At 36.7% G+C, this 14,820-nt stretch overlaps 1 pseudogene; it reads right to left on the reverse strand.

Moving 5' to 3' along the window:
- LOC138814811 (tubulin beta-2 chain-like) overlaps nucleotides 1–14,820 on the reverse strand; it is a 96,382-nt pseudogene that overhangs the window by 73,279 nt on the left and 8,283 nt on the right.

Genomic DNA, 14,820 nt, shown 5'->3' on the forward strand with positions numbered 1-14,820 from the left:
TGCAGTCTGAAGTTCTGTGCATTTGACATTTCAGGTATTCTACAAATTGAATATGAAGATTTCATTTATTTTTCCCAATAATATATCAACCAGGAGATTTCTGTTCAGAAAGAGATCATTGTCTTCAGTGGTTCTGGGTAGATGGCAGAGGAGAAGCTGGAGGCTAAACAAGCTCTCGCATGTAAAGCAGGTTTAGTGTTCCAGTGAACAGTCTTAAGCCAAGGAATCACACCAAGTGTGCCACTACAGTACAGAGATTTTGGCCAGAGAGGGAAAATCCAAGGAAGGAAACATACCTGAGCAAATGCCAGAAGCCGCAGCTGCAGTGACGGCAGAGGTGGCAGCGTCCGTAGCCACCATACTTGCAACACAGCGAGTCTGGGACCTAGGTGCCAGACGCAGTGGGCATGCAGATTCTACTCAACACCAGCAAGAACTGACAAGGAGAAGACATCTTCATCCTGCAGATCTCAGAAGAGAGACAACCCAGGAACCAAGACTCTGGCGTGAGTAGAAGCATGACATCCTCACTCCTTCTCAGGGAGCAGAGGAGGGAAGGCCACCCCTCCGCATCCCCACTACCAGAGATCTCCATCTTTGATACTGACAAAGGGCTGGCTGGGCAGCTAGCTCCAACTCAGGACTTGGAAGAAAACAAAAGATTGATTTAGCAGGTCACAGGAACCTAACCTGACTTGGCAGGCTCAGCAACACCCAGGGAAAAGTCACCCAGCCCAGGCAGAAAAAGCTCCACCCATACAGGAGTGGTTTTGTTCACTGGGTAAATAGAGCCAGAGGCAGCCCCTTCCTACAGCAGCCTTGACAATCAATGGAAATTCAGTAAACATAAAGCATGAGAATGGCTCCAGGATGGGCTCTGTGAGTGTCTCAGAAGCTAGCCCCTCAGGGAAAAGCTACAGTTTGCTGAAAGGCCTCAACTCTACCCAGAACCTAGCCTCATCAAAGCATCTCCAAAATAGAGGAAACAGCCATCTCCCTCTTTTGTGATACTCAAAGCAGATCTCCTCCCAGAGAACTACCCTAGGAGGAGGATCACAAAATCTTGGATAAAGCAGAGCAATTTTCTGCTTACCCAAACAAACTGACTTAAGAAACCAATCAACCCACAGGAAAATCAAACACCATAATCAGATCAGAGACTCCAACAAGAGACTGGTTATGGACACAAGGGACATACAGGATCTTCCCATGCCCCTCAAAAATATCAAAGAACTCTTTTATTGTACCTTTTTTAATAAAAACTTTTTTAACTTTTCTTAATTTTTAATTTTTAACTTTAAAAAATTGTTTTCTATTAAACTTTTTTTCTTCCTCATAATTTTTATTTTAGGGGTATATGTGTGTGGGTGTTTTTGTTCATATAGGTTTACTAATGTTTTGATCCTTTATTTTCTTTCTTTCTCATTCTTTTCACATTCTCTTCTCTTTTGTTCATTTTTGCGTGACTTAATTGCTGTTCTGCACACCCTCAACTATACCCGTGGTTGATTAGACTTAAATTCCTTAATAGCAGTACTACCTCTTTATACCTATATACTATTTTAAGCATTTTTATTTTTTAGGTTTTCAGGTCTTATTCCTATCCCTCCACCTTTCTCATCCTATCCCCGTTCTTCTCGGTATATTACATTTCTAATTTTGCAGAATTTTAAAGTGTTTCACTTTTTAATTATAATTCTTGTTTTTCTTCTCTCTTTTTTCTTTTTCTTCTTTTTTTCTCTCTCTCTACTATCATTCTATCCAATCTATTTCCCTCTTTGAGAGTAGGACTTAGTTAATTCAACACTCCCTTTATTTTTCCACAGCCCTCTATTCCTATTTTAACCCACATCTTACCCTAAACCTAATAATTTCTGGTTTGCCAAATTTTTCTTTGCTGTTCGTAGTCCATTAATACACAGTTGTTTAATGTTGAATAAATATATCTGTTGAACTAGATTGCATCTGCAGACTTTTGACTGTTCAACTACACACTTTGGTTGATGCTTGCATTAAGATAGTATTCTAGCACAAAAATGGTGTTACTTTCATCCCAAATGGGCAGAAGAAGACGGAAAAACAAAAGAAAAATGGCAAGTCCTGGTATCTCAAGTCCCACTCATGAAAATCAGGGGACAGAACAGACAATGAATTATCCAGAGGAGAGCTCCCATAAAGCTCTACATACACTACTGGTAAACATGGTAAATGAAAAGATTAAAACCTGCAAAAGACTCAGTGTGAGCGTGATAAGGAGAGAGGAGGCAAACCAAAGATAAATACTGGAATATCATGAGCTTGAGGAAGCTACTCAAAGATTGATACAGGAATTGCATGAGCAGCTTGAGAACACTCAAAGAGAAATCAAGGAATGGCGTGAACAGGCTGAGATCAGTCAAAGAGACAGGAATTGCATCAGCTGGCTGAGGACAGACAAAGAGAAAGTCAGGAATGCTGTGAGAATACTCAGAACACTGAAAGAGAACTACAGGAATTGCATGAACTGAGGAAGCTAATCAAAGAGTAATAAAGGAATAGAGAGAGCAGGATGAGAATACACAAAGATCACTAAAGACATTCATGGAATCCATGAATAGAGAGCTGAAAGAAGTCAGGGAGTCCACAAAGGGAATGCTGAATGGAAAACAACAGAAGGAATGGGAGTCAAGGAAACCATAACCAATCAACTAAGTGATTTGAGAATAAACACTGAACACCAAATTAAGGAAGTAAAGTTCATACAAGATGTAAAACAAAGCCCCAACAAAGAATTTGAAGCCATCAAAGCCGACCAAATAGAAGGAAAAGAAATATAAAAACAAAGTTGAATGTCTTGATAGTAGGCTAGACCATGCAGAAGATCGAATATCAGGGTTTGAAGACAGCCTAGATATTATAGAGAAAGAACATACAACCGTACAAGACAAATCCATGAAATATGATAGATCTATCCAAAACTTGGCAGACACCATCAGAAGGCCTAATCTGAGAATAATGGGTGTAGAGGATGACTTAGAGACAGAAGTTAATGGTCTAGGAAATTTTTTAACAAAATCTTAGCAGAGAACTTCCCAAACATGCAAAAAAATAGGCCTATTCAGATACAATTAGCTTTTAGAACTCCAAATAGACAAGACCAGAATAGGACATCCCACCATCACAGTATAATCCACACAGGATCAATTCAGACCAAGGAAAAGATCCTTAAAGCTGTCAAGGAGAAAATATTAATCATATATAAAGGGAAATCAGTCAGAATCACCTGAGATTTCTCAGCAGACACAATTAAAGCAAGAAGAGCCTGGAATGATGTATGCCATGGCCTAAAGACAAACAATTATCAACCAAGAATACTGTATCCAGCTAAACTCTCCTTCATAACCAAAGGTCAAACAAAAACCTTCCATAGCAAAGAAAAATTGAAACAATATATATCCAACAAACCAGTCCTACAAAAATTCTTAAAGATGTCCTACACATAGAAAACCAGCAACTCCACAATAAAGGCCAAGAAATCGCCCCTAAACTGAGAATCCAAGAATCATAGGAAGAAGCCAGTTGCTGCAGCACACAAGAAGGTGGATAACATGGCACAAACTCCCAAATACCTCTCATTCCTATCTCTCAACGTTGAAGGACTTAACTCTCCAATTAAGCGACCTAGACTGTCTAGTTGGATTAAAAATCAAGATCCTTCTATCAGCTGCCTTCAGGAGTCACACCTTGCCCATAAAAACAAACACATTTTCAAGGTGAAAGGCTGGAACAAATTCTACCAAGCAAACGGCCCCCATAAACAGGCGGGAGTTGCAATCCTAATATCAGATAAAATAGACTTCAAATTAAAATTATTGAGAAGGGATAAAATATGTCACTACATACAAATTAATGGATCTCTCTTTCAGGAGGATATTACAATTCTAAATCTCTATTCACCGAACAACGGAGCACCAATAGTTAGCCATACTTTCCCTCAAATCCCACATAGATCCAAAGATATTAATTGGGGATTTTAACACACCACGCTCCCCACTAGATAGATTAACTCGGCAAAAACTCAACAGAAACCACAAATCTAAACAACTGCATATGTCAACTAGATTTAACAGACATCTACCTTATATTTCATTCAGGCAGCATCCAAATACACATTTGTCTCAGCAGCATATGGAATATTTTCTAAAATAGACCACTTTTTGGGTCAGAAAGAAAACTTGTCCAAATTCAGAAACCTTGAAATTATACCTTGGATTCTCTCAGACCACAAGGGTATAAAATTATAACTCAACACCAAAAACCACCAAAGTCCTGTAACACATGGAGGCAGAACAACACACTGCTGAATCACGAGTCAGTCATGGAAGAGATTAGAAACGAAATTCAAAGGTTCAAGATATTGAACAAAAATGAACACAAAAATTAACAGCACCTATGGGACACAGCAAAGGCAGTACTCAGAGGCAAGTTTATAGCTCTTAGTTCCTACATCAACAAATTGGAGAGATCTGAAACTAACAGTTTAATGACACATCTGAACCTCCTTGAAAAAGAGCAGCAAGATAAACCCCAATCCAGTAGATGGAAAGAAATAATTAAAATTAAATCAGAATTAAATGAATTAGGATTAGAAAAAAAACATATATAGGATCAACATAACAAAGAGGTGATTCTTCGAAAAAATTAACAAAATTTACAGATCCTTATCAAATCTTATCAGAAAAAGAAGAGAACACACCCAGAAACATCACCACAGAAACAACCAAGATTCAGAATATTATAAGGGAATACTTCTCAAAACTTTATGCTAATAAGTGTGACAACTTGACAGAAATGGACCTTTTTCTAGCGAATATTGACATGCCAAAAGAAAGCCAAGAAGAGTTAAACCATCTTAACAGGCCCATATCAAGCATTGAAATAGAAACAGCAATAAGAAACTTCCCAGCTAAGAAAAACCCATAACCAGATGGTTTTCAGCAGAATTCACACCAAGCAGACCTCACACCAATACTGCCCCAACACTTCAATGAAATTGAAAAAGAAAGTTCACTACCAAACTCATTCTATGATCCCATCATACCCTCATCCCCATACCAGGCAGGGACTCATCAAAAAAAGAGAACTATAGGCAGTTTTCTTTGATGAACATTGATGCAAAACTTCTCAACAATATTTTGGCCAATCGACTTCAACAATTCATCCAAAAAATCATACTATGAAACAGGATTCATTTCAGGGATGCAAAGCTGGTTCAATATAGGCACATCAATTAATATAATTAATCACATAAACAAGAGAAAGCATAACAACCACAACGTTATCTCAATAGATGCAGAAAAAACCATTTGACAAGAGCCAACACCCCTTTATGATGAAGGTTCTGGAAAAATTAGGAATCCATGGAACATTCCTCAATACAGTAAAGGCTGTATATGACAAACCTACAGCCAGCATTATACTTAATTGGTGAGAAACTAAAGCAATTTCGTCTTAACTCTGGAACAAAACAAGGAATTCCACTCGCTCCACGTCTCTTCAAACTACTATTAGAATGCCTAGATACAGCAATAAGACAAGATGCAAATATAAATGGGATCTAAATAGAGAAAGAATAAGTTAAACTCTCCCTTTTTGCAGGTGACATGATCTTGTATTTAAAGAATCACACAGATTCCACTACCAAATTACTCAAACTTATTCAAAAGTTTGGCAAAATAGCAGGGTATAAAACTAACCCTCAAAAATCAATGGCTTTTCTGTATGCCAACAATGAGAAAAGTGTGGCTGAAATTAGGAATGCAACTCCATTAGTAATAGCCCCACAAAAAATAAATTACCTAGGAATTAACTTAACCAAAGAAATTAAGGACCTCTATGATGAGAACTTTAAAAACCTGAAAAAGGAAATCAAAACAGAACCTAGAAAGTGGTAAAAAACTCCCATGCCCCTGGATTGGAAAGATCAACATCATGAAAATGGCAATACTTCCCAAGGCTATCTACAAATTCAATGCAATACCTATCAAATTTCCAATCTCACTCTTCAAGGAAATAGAAGAGGCAATCCAAAAATTCATATGGAACAATAAAAGACCCCGAATAGCAAAAACGCTCCTCAACGGAAAGAACACTGCTGGAGGAATATCAATACCAAATTTCAAACTCTACTACAAAGCCATAGTAGTACAAACAGCTTGGTATTGGCACAAGAACAGACCTCAGGACCAATGGAATAGAATTGAAAACCCAGAAATGAACCTACAGACCTATAGCCATCTAATCTTCGATAAGGGAGCTAAAAAAATAGAATGGAAGAAAGACAGCCACTTCAGTAAATGGTGCTGGAAAAAAAATGGTTAACTACTTGTAGAAAACTAAAGCTAGATACTTATATATCACCCTGCCCGAGAATCAATTCCAAATGGATCAAAGACCTCAGAGTTAAAGCAGACACTCTGAAAACATTTCTGGATGGAATAGAGGACAAACCCTAGGTCTCCTTGGCACAGGCAGAAATTTTCTTAATAGAGACCCAGAAACTCAACAAATAAAAGAAAGATTGGACAAATGGGGTTGTATGAAATTGCAGAGCTTCTGTATGGCAAAGGACATAGCTAGCAAGATCAATAGAAACCCCCGGTTTGGGAGAAGACTTTCACTAGCGACACAATGGACAAGGGTCTCATATCTAAAATATAGCTTAAAATCAAAAAATTAAATCCCCCAACAACAAATCTTCAAAGAAACAACTGCCTAATAAATAAGTGGGCTGAAGACTTAAAGAGAAACTGCTCTGAAGAGGGATGAGGATTTCCAATAGACACAGGAAGAAAAGTTCAACCTCTCTAGCCATAAAAGAAATGCAAATCAAAACAACATTGAGATATCACCGCACCCCAGTTAGAATGGCTATAACCAAGAACTCTAATAACAACAGATGCTGGAGGGGATGTGGACAGATGGGAACCTTACTGCATTGTTGATTGGAGTGTAAACTTGTTCAACCACTTTGGAAAGCAGTATGGATATTCCTCAAAAGACTCCACATAGAGCTCCCCTATGACCCAGCAGTCCCACTTTTGGGCATTTACCCAAATGATCACCAACAAGACCACACTAAAGCTATCAGCACGAATATGTTTATTTCAGCATTATTTACCATTGCTTAGATATGGAACCAACCCAGATGCCCCTCAGTAGCTGAATGGATCAAGAAAATGCCATATATATACACAATTGAATTCTCTGCCTCCATCAGAAAGAATGACATTGCCTCATTTGTTAGGAAATGGAAAGACTTGGAAAAAATTACATTAAGTGAAGTAATCTAGGCACAAAGAAACAAAGGTCCCATAGTTTCCCTTATTTGCAATAACTAGTATATGTCTGAGTGAAGCAGAAAAGGTCAGTTATGTTGATGTTAGGGAAATGAAACCTAAGATATATATTCAATTTTTTTCTTTCATGTGATTGTTTCTAACATATTTGTAAGATGATTTCTTTGTTGCTTTGTATGTCACTCCCCCATACTATAACCCCTGCTTTCACTGTATTTGATGTTGGTATAATTTGTGGAAGGGAAGGGAACAAACAAATCGTTTAAATAGAGATACAGTTTGACCCATTGCAACAATGAGATGTACAAGTCATTATATCGAAAAATTAACTTTACAACTTTGGTGATGGGGGTATAGGGAGCGGTGAATTTGGTGGAGGTGGCGGGGTGGTGGGGAGAGGATGTGAAGGGATAGGAAAGGGAAACAAAGGAGGAAGCTACAATGCTTAGTAAGAAATGTACTCATTATCTTGCCCATGTAATTGTAACCCCTCTGTACAGTATTTTCACAATAAGAAAACGAGATCATTGTCTTCTTAATCCTTAACATCTATAACATCTGTTAACATTCTTAATAGTCTATAACATCTGTTTATTCTTCTGAAAGAATGTCACTTTCAACAAAAAATGTCATCCTCAGATTGCCGGGACAGAATTCTTGCAAATGCAACCAGCAATTGATGTTTATGGCTTCCAAAATTAAGTTTGAGCCTGTTGCATATTAGACAGTCCATGAATGAAACGTATTCAGGTTCCTGCTTTTTTTGGCATTTTCTTTTGGCATTTTCTTCCATTACCTGCCTGTGATGCTCACAGTCACAGTGCTCTTCCTCCTTTGTCTTTGAACCCACTTTCTATAGAACATGGCTGTCATTTGGACTGCATTTTAAATAGGCTTCAAATTCTTGGAACTTCTGTTTGTCCTAGACGTCTAGCCTTAGAATAACAAGACTATGTCTATTAGATTTTTTATGGTAGTATATTACATTATGGTCTCTAATAAGAGTAGTAAACTGGGTCTGCAAGTACTTCATGTATTTCTAGATAAATTACTTCATTCTCTGCTGTTTCAAGGTAAACAAGATTCGTCATATTATTTAGCTCTTGTCTGCCAATTTTTTTTCTTGTCTCAAGGATCAGATGCCTTCTATGATTCAGAGTCTTCCTCTGCTGCTATTAGAATATTTCAACCATTTGGGGGGATGGCTTTTTGTAAATTTTCACTTGCAAGGTTTTCTTCCATGTAAGTGTTAATTGAAAAATACAAGGCAGTGTTGTCAGCTTTAACAACTCAGTATAAAAAAAAGAAAAAAAGCAGACAATGTTATTTCTCAAGACTTTATGACTGTTTGTGGACTTGTTCTGAATCATTTTTATGTGACTCCTACCTCAAAAATGCAACAAAACTAGTTCCACCATCTTTCCCATAATGTTCCAGAGTTTTCCTGTTGTTACCATTGATAAATGCAATGAAGGGAACAAGTGACTCATTGAAAATAAACGTAGTGCTAGGTTTCCAGACTTGGAACTATAGTCTAGGAGTTTAGATATGACACCACAGCAGGAACTTGTTCTTAGAAATAAAATACAATCCCTACTGATAAAAATATCCTATCATTTATGAACTTTGAATGCCTTTTTTGTTGCTTTTTATGAAATAATAGCATTTTTTCTGAAGGCTAGGAAATCCAAGCTCAAGGTCTCTTTTGGTTAGGACCCGGGCTCTCTGTTTCCAAGATGATATCTTGTCACTGCACTCTTCTAAGAGGGGTGCTCTATCTTCACTATAGGAGATCTAAGGGCAAGGAGGGGAGAATTCTCTTCATCAAACACATACAAGGACTTGTAATCTACTTACCTGTCAAGTACCTCCTAAAGGCAATGCCTCTTTCTAATAGGCCTTGGATGATGAAGTTTCAGTGCTAGTTCTGAGAAGACAATAATATTCTAAACATAGCAAAGCTAGGTGCCAGTGGCTCAAACCTGTAATCCTAGCTACTCAGGAGGATTATATCTGAGGATCACAGTTCAAAGCCAGTCCGGGCAGGAAAGTCCGGGAGACTCTTATCGCCAATAAACCACTAGAAAACCGGAAGTGGAGTTGTGGCTCAAGCGGTAGAGTACTTGCCTTGAGCTGAAGAGCTGAGGGACAGCGCCCAAGCCCAGAGTTCTAGCCCCACGACCAACCAAAAACAAATGTCCTACACATAGCACAGATATTTATTGAAAATGAAGTAGTAGTTTTTTTTTAATACTATCCTATACAAAGAAGAGTAGAAGATATTAGGAGTGATGTTTAGAGTTGAAGGTAACTGTCATACAGGAAGTGGACATGGTGGGAGAGGTAGAGTGGAGGAATGCTTTCTTGTTATGATTTGAAGTACCAATGAGAGTTTAACCATGTCACATGAAATATTTTATTGAGAATAAAAATATTTGAAGAAAATTTTGAGTGACAGCCAGACATTGACATTGAGGAAGAACTAAGTCTGATGTTAAAAATCAACCCATTCTAAAATGGAATCTGACAGAGTAGAAATCCTAGAACCCGAGATGAATGCTAAATACTTAAAAGGACTAGATTTTAACAAGAGTATCTGCCTCTTAGTTTTCTATTGGGCCCTTCAAATTATGTAGCCAGAGTGACCAATAATAATTACTTGGATTCTAACAATTCTGATTAATTTTGACTGTTTTTGAGACATATGTAAATAGATTTATGTACTATGTGTTTTTCTTTTGTTTGGTTTCTTTCATTCAACACTGTATTTGTGAGATCCTTCCATATTCGTGTATTTATTGGTAGATTATTTATACTCACACTGCATAGCACTGTTTTCAAGACTTTGTATGTTTAGAAAAAATCTGGAGTGTTTATTAAAGCAGATCTCTAGATCCACTTTCAGAACTTCTGTTTTAGCTACTCTAGGGTAAGTTTTAAGGACTGGTTTTACTAACAATGCCCATATGTGATGCTGGAATGGGGATCGTATCTTGAGAACCATTTCTATAGAGGATGCCATATAGGAATAGACTACCATGCTTTCAATAGGCATTTGGTTTGTGATTACTGTTTTCTTTCTTGAGATAAGGTCTCCCTGTTGCTTAGGTTGGCCTGGAACTCTTTATCAGAATTCCCACTTCTGCCTCTCAAGTGCTGAACTTACAGATATATACCACAATGCCCACCTTTTTCTGATCACTTTAAAAAATATTATTCATGTATTTACTTTTGGCTATACTAGTTTATTCTGATAATCTTCATTAATTCCTTTATTAAAAATAAATAGCTCATGTAGTGAGACTATGTATTATCTTATTTTAAAAAATACATTGTACAGACAAAGGATAATAATGACATCATATTGTTTTCTGAGTGCCAAGCAATAAACTCATTTTATTACCATATCCAGTTTGCTTATGAGAAAGTAAAAAGTATAGGATGCTGAGGTTGGCAAAGTTCAAGGACATGTCCTTAAGTACCACATCTCTTCCCCTAGACATGCCATATTAAGTATGACAAGCCAGAAGTGTAATCTATATAGATATAGATCAGAAGATACAGGAGAAATCACTCTCACTGCAGAAATCTCTGCCTTGCATTCATAGAGCCAATACTCCAGCTGATGGGACAGATACAAAGTCTATACAATAAAGGATAACAGCAGGTAGGTGGGTACAAGTCAGTGAGCTCAATTTCATTTGATAAAATATACAGAAATAATTCAAAAAGAAAAGAATTGAGTCCTACAATCCACGGAGAAATTTAGTAAACAATGTGAAAGGGCCTTCAAGGCAAGGAGGATATTCTGAGTAAAATATCATATGTTCTGACAACTGAAAATAGTTCTATCTGGTTGAGACATGGGGTGAATACGGATGAATTGCATCGTAGAAAACACCTCATGGGGGCTTTGTTATATGAGAGTTTAGAAAAAGGTAAACAAGGGAAATGAGGTCAGATTTGCACTGTGTGTGCATGTGTGTGTATGCGTATGTACGCATATGTGCAGAGCATGTGTGCACTGGGCCTGGAGCTTGAATTCAGAGGCTAGGTATTATCCTCAAGGCATTCTGCTGGTTAATTGAAGATGAGACTTTGGACTTTTTTTCCCTCTAGCTGGCTTCTAACCTCAGTCCTCAAATCTCAGCCTTCTGAGCATCTGTGATTATAGATACGAGCCTCTGGTACCTGGTTCAGAAGTAGAAACGGTCAGATAAGTTGATGTTAGGTGAAATGAACCCCAAGATAGGGACTCAAATGTTTTTTTCTTACTTGCTATTGTTTCTAATATATTTATGAGATGATTTCTTTGTTGCTTTGGATGTCCCTCCCCCACGGTATAACCCCTGTCACTGTATTTGATGTTGGTATCATTTGGGGAAGGGAAGGGAAAAAGCAAAGTGTTTAAATAGGGATACAGTTTGACCCATTGCAACAATGAGAAGTACAAGACGTTATGTCGAAAAACGAACTTTATAACTTTGGTGCGGGGGAGGGGGGAGGAAGACGGGGAGGTGCGGGGAAGAAGGGGAGATGGGAAGGGATGGGAAGGGTAAACAAAGGATGAGGCAACAATGCTTGATAAGAAATGTACTCATTACCTTGCTTATGTAATTGTAACTCCTCTGTATGGTATTTTCACAATAAAAATAAAATAAAATAGGTTTAAAAATTTGCCTTTTAAAAGATCACTAAGATGTCAGATAAAGGATAGACTATAAAAAAGGAAGAAAACAATACATTGTCATAACTGAAACTTTTAAGGAGTATTCAGTCAATAGTACATTTTCCTCAAAATTTCTAGCCATAATAGAGCAAGTGATTGATATAATTTTTGTTAGGCACTTTAAGAATTTCTAATATTAATCTATCTATGCCTACTATATTTATTATCTACTAAAACAAAGATAATGATAAAAATGTCATTCCATTGTAATACTTCACTTGAAATCACTCTGTCTCCAAAGATAACACAATAGATAAGTTACAAAAGTATTCTGGAAAATTACAGACTTGAAAGAAATTGAACTGATTGTAAAAACAAATTATTTCAACTTGATTGATTGGTTCTAAGAATACAGAGTACTTGTAAAGGGTTGGGTATAACAATAGTCATGAAATTAAAAGAAGTGATATTCCTCTGGTATGTGAGAACTCTCTGTTATAGAGCTACAGAACTAGGTATATACATACTCTGTTCCTCTTGAGCAGTGCTTTCAAAAATTTTAGATACACTGAAAATGTTAATTATGACGATGGCATTAATGATATAGGTAACTACTGTTCATTAAGTGCTTATTGTGAATTGAATGTTTCATTTTTAAATTAATTTTATTTCTAATTAACATTTTTTATTATTGTATAAGTGGTTTCAACTCAATGGTCAAGTGTTTCATTTCTATTATTTCAATTATATAGATTAACTATCCTTTCTTTGAAATGTTAGGCATCAGAAGTGTTTTAGATTTCAGATCTGTGATTGGATTTTGGAATATTTCTACATGTGTGTGTGTTTGCATGTATCTTTTAGGACAAGATTGAAATAAAAATATGAAATTTACTGTTTCATATACAATGTACATATTCTGAGGTGATTTTATATATATATATATATATATATATATATATATATATATATATATATATACAGTGTGTGTGTGTGTACCTTCATTTTCGCTGAATTACATCAGAGGCAATTGGGAATTTTCCTCTTGTGAGGTCGTGTCAATACTCTGAAAGCTCTGGATTCAAGTATTTTGGACTTTAGATGTTCAGGTTAGGAGTGTTCAGCCGTTTCCAATTCTATGAAGCTGGTATCATTATTCCCATTTAGCGCTAACAAAACTAAGGCTTAAATAATTCATCCAAAACACTCACATTGAATGTGTTAATTACTTACAATGTGAGGATTTTAAGCCTCACATTTATGAGGGTTTTAAGACTCACATGAATGTTACCTAGAAACTCATGTCTTCAATTACGACATAAATCTCTTTGTTCTCTAGATCTGCATGTGATACTCAATTTTCAATAAATAACTGGCTCCAAAATACATGAAATATGTCAAACAATGCATTGAACAAAGCTTTTTAGGACCTAAATAACTTTCTTTAAATCTTCATAAAAGATAAGAATGATACACAATTAACAAAATTATATCCCATAATTATAGCCATAAGGAATAGGACTATAATTATAACCATAAGGAATAGAAAAAATGTGTAAAATTTAGAACTGATTTCAAAACATTTTCTCAATTAATTCTAAAACAAAAGAAAGATAAGCATAATGAAATTAGAGATCTCTATACAATGGACAAGAGAAGGGGTATAAGAGGAAGATTTATATGCAATGGGAACTAGAACAATAGATAAAATATATGTAAGCGCTCGTGCCTGCTATCACAGCTACTAAGGAGACTAAATCTGAGGATCCTGATTTGGAGCTTAGCCAGACAGGAAAGCCTGTGAAATTATTTCTGATTAACAAGAAGTAGATGAGTGGTTTAAGTGGTAGAGAGCAGAGAGCCAGCCTTGAATGAAAAAAAGCAAGGGAAAGCACTCAGCAAGCCCCAGTACTGGGAAAAAAGGGAACACACACACACACAATCACACACACTGCACATAGATATGGAAACTGAGAGTGTGATAGGGCTTAAGGGTTTGGTGGAAAGTATCCCTTCTGATTGCTTTGGTAATTAAACTTTATATCATAACATTATAGAGAGGAATGACCCCCATGAAAATATCAAGTAAATATACAGACATAAAACTATGAGTATTTCAACCCCCAACTCTAAAGCAGAGGGAAGACATTGGGATTTTGTAGAGGGATTAGGCAGCCAAGAGTTGGAGTGTTAAGTTCTGGTTAGCTTGAAACTTGTGTGTCTCAAAGTTTTTGACTATTAAAGGTGTATGTTCTGTTGGGCACTAGTGGCTCACCCCTGTAAATCTTAGCTTAAAAATTGCTTTTTACATATAAAATTAATGATTATAAATACTAAGAATGAAGTTGACATAACTAATTTAAATATTTCATTAGTTATTTCTGGACTTTGACTTTAGTCAGTTTCATATTTCGAAACTAATTTCAAAGTATTTTTATGCTTCCAGCACTTATGTAAGTCCTTGAAAAGCTAGCAGGTGCAAGGCTTAGGTCCTATATTGTATAACAGAACCAATGGTCATGCACCACATGTTACATTGAGTATGCACTGGTGTGGCATGAAGACAGGCACACTTTCTCCTGCATCAACCTATGAGGGAAAACTCCAGTCATTCTCATAGAGGGTTTTGAAACAGAAGTTCAAATTCTACAAATACACACACACACACACACACACACACACACACACACACACACACACACACACACACACACACACACACAAACATAGGCATTTTACCAGGGGCAAGATCACAGAAGATCCATCCTCTTTCCAGTAGTCCCTTTCCTCCAAAGGCTTTTCACTTAGCAGCCA

The sequence above is a fragment of the Dipodomys merriami genome, unplaced genomic scaffold (assembly GCF_024711535.1).
Source record: "Dipodomys merriami isolate MVZ:Mamm:240054 unplaced genomic scaffold, mDipMer1.0.p SCAF_1068, whole genome shotgun sequence".
NCBI lineage: Eukaryota > Metazoa > Chordata > Mammalia > Rodentia > Heteromyidae > Dipodomys > Dipodomys merriami.